Raw genomic sequence first — 5,905 nt, 5'->3', positions numbered from 1 at the left:
CGAATTATTATCCACAAGTCCATTGATAGGAAGGCTGTGGATGGTTTAGTGCCATCTACTGGAAGTAATGCACGCAGCCAATAAAAATGTGCATTATAAATATCATATGGGAGATACTGAAATTGAAGGAATCTATGAAAAAGACCTAGGAGTTTATCTTAGCTCAGAAATGTCTTCATTTAGACAATGTGGGGAAGCTATAAAAAAGGCCAACAAGATGCTCGGGTATATTGTGAGAAGTGTTGAATTTAAATCAAGGGAAGTAATGTTAAAACTTTACAATGCATTAGTAAGACCTCACTTAGAATATTGTGTTCAGTTCTGGTCACCTCGTTACAAAAAGCATATTGCTGCTCTAGAAAGAGTGCAAAGAAGAGCAACCAGAATTATCCCGGGTTTAAAAGGCATGTCGTAAAAGAATTGAATCTATTCAGTCTTGAACAAAGAAGACTACGCGGTGATCTGATTCAAGCATTCAAAATCCTAAAAGGTATAGACAATGTCGACCCAGGGGACTTCTTTGACCTGAAAAAAGAAACAAGGACCAGGGGTCACAAATGGAGATTAGATAAAGGGGCATTCAGAACAGAAAATAGGAGGCACTTTTTTACACAGAGAATTGTGAGGGTTTGGAACCAACTCCCCAGTAATGTTGTTGAAGCTGACACACTGGGATCCTTCAAGAAGCTGCTTGATGAGATTCTGGGATCAATAAGCTACTAACAACCAAACGAGCAAGATGGTCTGAATGTCCTCCTCTCGTTTGTAAACTTTCTTATGTTCTTAAATAATGAGAGGGTCTTGCTGCTTGGAAGGTAGTGTTCAAGCTGTATCCACGTATTCATAGAGGGCGGCAAGTTTCCCTTTGCAAATTTCAGACATGAATTGACTTCATATGGAGAATGTGACGGGTTTTGTGAGTATAATGCATTCTTGTATTATCCTGATAAACCTTAGATATAAATGACACTGTTTTATGCATATTACAACAGAAGAAAATACGAGATCTATTCTGTGTATTTGCACTATTGTTTTCAAAATATAGTAACAATGTGATTATGCAAGCAATATTATAGGGATATGAATTATTAGATCCATTGTTATCTTCAAAAGCCATCACTTCAAAGAGTGGATAATTTGAGTGATTGGACAACAGTACTGTACACAATGGTAGCTATATAACAGTTATAAAACTTTGACCCTCATCTTACACAACACTGCCTGTTACATACATGAATAGGAATACTGGCATATACAGGTCATGAATCCCCTTAGTTTTCTTACTTTGTCTGGTCAGCAGAGTTCTGCACACAGTACCCTATTCTGGGGTTCCAAAACTGTTACCTGAGTGAGGCTCACCTGTTCAGCTGCATGCGGCCCACTATTGGCACTTCCTAAGGAAACAGACAAATTAAGCACATGTTTAAATCTGTAACACTGTAAATAAGCTTAATCTAAAGTGTTATTTTTTATTCATTAGTATTTTATTGTTGATTTTTGTTATTTTTTATATATACAGCCAAAGGGATTCACTTTTCCTGTTTCAGAAGTGTTACTAAAACGATCAGGTGCCAACTACCATACCCTTGCTAACCACCTCCATAGTTACCTGGATCTTGTTCTGTATCAGTGAACTAATCAATTGAAAACTGCAGAATCAAACGAGACGTGTTTCAAGTTAGGTAGCCCCTGCTCAATGGACGCTCCTTCCCTCCTACATCAGAGCTGGTTGGAGAGGCTGGTTGATCTAATGCTTACTGGGGATGTGAGGCTCAATGATTACAGTTCAATCTCTGTCTGCTATAGAGGGAAATGCACAGGACTGATTTCAAAGTGCATTTGCAGATGGAAACTTGGTATACTTCTCTATGTTTTCCATATGTATCATGGCTGATTTGGAACACTTAACAAACAGATCAATGAAGTCTAAAGCAAATGACAGAAATATAAATCTCTTTAAAAGACATACTGGTATTGATTTCTGTTATGTTAATTTCCAGTTGCTATAAGGGCAGCTGTACATTTGTTTTCCATCTTATTGGCAACTCCCTGAGCAAGGATGACACATTTATGTGCAGCTCTGTGTTTGGAGTGCCAGTCTGACTGTGGGGGTGTGTTATGTATGGTGGTCTGGCTCTGGGGTTGTGATATTTATATAGCAGTATGACTCTGAAGTGTGTAATATAATATGACTGTCTGGTTCAGTCATTTATACAACAATTACATCATCATCATCATTCTATTCAGATTCTCCATTGTGGAGCCAAAAGCAGCATGTTGGTGCTGTGCACGCTGAAGAGTCAATCATTTAAGTTAATTTCTAATGCATCAAACCACTCATCTGCAAAGTTCCCTTACCCTTTTGTGTTGCAACACTTAGCACTTGTGATGACTGCAGTAATTACCCAAACAAGTGACTAATTAAGAGCTGGGCTCAATTGTATGGGATTATTCAGAAAGTCAAGCTCTATGAAATGAGACGCACTGACCTCATCAGCTTCAGAGATGAGCAGATTACATGATGCTGTTGCTTTTTAATATTATTTAGTCGATGGAGTCAATTATCTTAACCTTGTTACTGAGAGCAGCTGATACAAAAGATATGCTATTTCAGGAGGCTAAGTGGCAGAATTGCATTAGGTGCAGTTTTTGCAAACGTAATCAAGGTTCGAATGGCATTTACAACTTGAGGTCTACTTCATTAAGTAAATTGAATTGGTGTGCAAGAAAGTCTTCTAACCAGTGGAAATGCTACCTGTGCAGTTATTGCTTATTTGCACAACATAGCATAATATTTCCTGCAAGCTCTATACATAGATTTTCAACCAAATAGTTAAAAAAGATTTGTGATGAATGTTTGAGGTCATTTGTCTTCGGTATGTATCTGGGGGTCTTGAGGGTGTTAAACCACCTCATTGTTTACACTGCATGCACCCATTCAATTCACATCTCAGAAGGACCTAATAAAAGGAGGCTCAATGGAGCTGGAGGACAATGAATGGGAGCATTAAACACATCTTTTAATTCAGGGTGATTATCTTGAACTTTTAAGTCTACATTTGACAATCTCCTAACAATATAACATTTTTAACATTACCCTAGATATGGCAAATAGTATTTGAACATGCATTTTGGATAATAGATGTGTATCATCTGATTGGGTCAAAAGGAGAAGAAGCAAAGTGAAAATTGTAGTGAAACTGAAAGAACAAACATCCTTCTAGTGTTCCCATTCCCATTGCTTTAACCTTGGGAGGGGGCTCACAGTACGGGCTACAGTGCACGGCATTACTAGAATGACTGCTGAAACTGTTCAGATGCTTTTCATATTTTACATGTGCTGATTTTCAGACAGGAAGATACAGGTGGGACACTTCTTTTAAAACAAACACCATGAAGTCGAATAAATAAAACAACAAGGGCTTTTCATAAAGGTTTAAGTTATTTAAAGAATGTTTGTTAAATAATGATTGATATTCAAAAGTAAAGACTTTGTTAACATCGTCATATGATTTATCAAAATGATTATTGCTTTAATAGCTCATATGTTTAAGCTTTATGAATAGGGCCCATTAATCCCAACAATAATAACACTGCACATCTTTTACTGCACAGGCTGAAATGTTCTTCTCTGTAACCACTAGATGGTGCTGTGTGATACTGTTTAAAAACAACAAAAAAAAGACTGTAGGCCATTCTGCACAAAGGATGGCGCTAAACAGTACTGAACTAGACAACTGGTTTTGATAGACATTAACAATATAACTATAAAGAGTTTGAAAGTAAACGTAAACCCCGTCTTTATCTGTGTGCATTATTTAAAAGCAAAATCAGGATCCAGGTTTGTATACATTATATGCTCATTGTCATGAAGAAAATGTGCTGCAAAGTCTGTTTTCCAGAATGGACATGCTGGGCTTTTGTAATTCCTTTAATCTTAGATATGGAAGCACCTGCCAACCAACCCCTTAATATCAGTCCCATATTAAAACCTGTCAGCTCTGTTTTCCAGCCTGTGATTGAATTGAGTAGCAAATGGCGTGACGTTACACTATTGTGGAATGCACGTCAGAAGTGGTGAAGTGCAGCAGCGAGATATCTCTTCAGAGCAATCAGTACATTTAAAATGAACATGAAAATGTGAGGTCTACGAAGTCATGGCAATACATATTAGAAGGCATTTACTGGAGTTGTGTTGTTAGCTCCATGCACTTTAAGGAAACTCCAGTTACACATTAGAAATAATGGTCATTTTTTAAAACCATAACAATAAAAAACAAAGTCAGTTGTGTGTATATTAAATGTATTTATTTATGTAATGTTTACTTATATTTCAGTGAGAGTTTATGGTATTTTCCCTATGGAATAGGAGTTTTATATAATCATATTTAAAATAATGTATTTTCCATTAGTTATTTTATGAATAATTGAACATTCAAAATAAAACAATTGCACACTCAATATTACCAGCTACTGAGGAGTCACAGTAAGAGAAACATAGTTAAAAAGACCCTCTGTTGCAAGAGGAATCACCTTTAGTATTCCATTAGGGAAGGTTGGTTTAATTTAGTGTCCCTGGTTTGCTCAGTTACGCTCTGTCACCACCCCAAAATAACATCCTATTTGTATTAGCCTCTAATTAGCTGGCACTAGGGAGTGTTGTGTGTATTGAGCTGAGCATTGTGATGCTGCAAAGCCTTTGCAGAAATGCATCAGTTTAGTTTTGCCACACTTCATTACTGTGAACAGAGCCTTAAATTGCTAAGGTGGCTCTTAACTTAGATGGTCAATGCTGGAGCAATGGTGCCATCTCTCCATGCCGAAGACTGGCAGTGTATTTCTAGACTGCCTCCCCTTGTCTAGATTGGTGGTGTAAGTAGCTACACAATAAATCTGGTTCATGCTCTTTAAACAAGTACCATAACCTGTATACACAACGGTTAGATAGAGGCTGTGAGTTTCCTAAAGTCACTAGCAGGACAGGGGAGTCACGGAGTGACCCTAAAACCTGTCACCCTTTGTACAAGGTGCAAGCACCTTTTTAACATTACAGTTAAAAATGAAAGAAGTTCAGTACTAACTGACACTGTCAGAATATTGTAATAACTGTACTGTGGTTTAAAGAATATAAAACCAGCATAAATAATATTGCAGCAAAGTATGAACAGGTTACAATGCTTTGAACTAACAAAACTGAACAAGTGTTAATGTTAGAAAAAAGCTTGTATATTTGCCTTTGTTATTAGTGCACATACACTCTTGGAAGCCGGTCAGACTATTGCGCGTGGAAGCCTGTAACCTTGAAACAAGCAGACATCCGAGGGAACTAAACACAGAGGCTAGGTATTGCAAATTAGCAAAAACAAGAGGGTAACCCTTTTTAGACAGAACAATATTTGAAACTAAAAAAACCTATTTGATTTTATTTGATTGTGTTGTTAATACGCATAGAGGTTTTAAATAAAGTATTCTAATCTAATAATAGAGTGACAAAACTCTGAAGAGAAATAATATGTTTTAAGTATTTTGATCTAATAAGAAACATAATATTTAAACTAAAAAGTGTTTTTGCTTGTTAAGGCTCTACTATAACACAAATAGACTGTAAAAGCAGGAGCAAGCATTTAATTTAATCCATTTAAGAATTAGTTCAGTTTCTTTCTCCAACTAAACAAAATATATTTTAGACATTACAATATCCATTAAATTAAATAATATAAATGTTTAGTTTATATAAAGGTTTTACTTAAATAAAAAAAAAAAACAGGAACTGTTAGGTTGGAATATTAGACAAATAAAGTGTAAACTGTATTCAATAATTTTAGTACACAAAAAACCTACAGAAAAATAGCCTTGCCCTTATCTGCTTGCAAGCAGAGCAGTGTTAGATATGGAAGGTTCTTTT

Source organism: Acipenser ruthenus, chromosome 8 (genome assembly GCF_902713425.1).
Source record: "Acipenser ruthenus chromosome 8, fAciRut3.2 maternal haplotype, whole genome shotgun sequence".
Classification (NCBI taxonomy): Eukaryota; Metazoa; Chordata; class Actinopteri; order Acipenseriformes; family Acipenseridae; genus Acipenser; species Acipenser ruthenus.
This window is presented reverse-complemented; position numbering follows the sequence as displayed.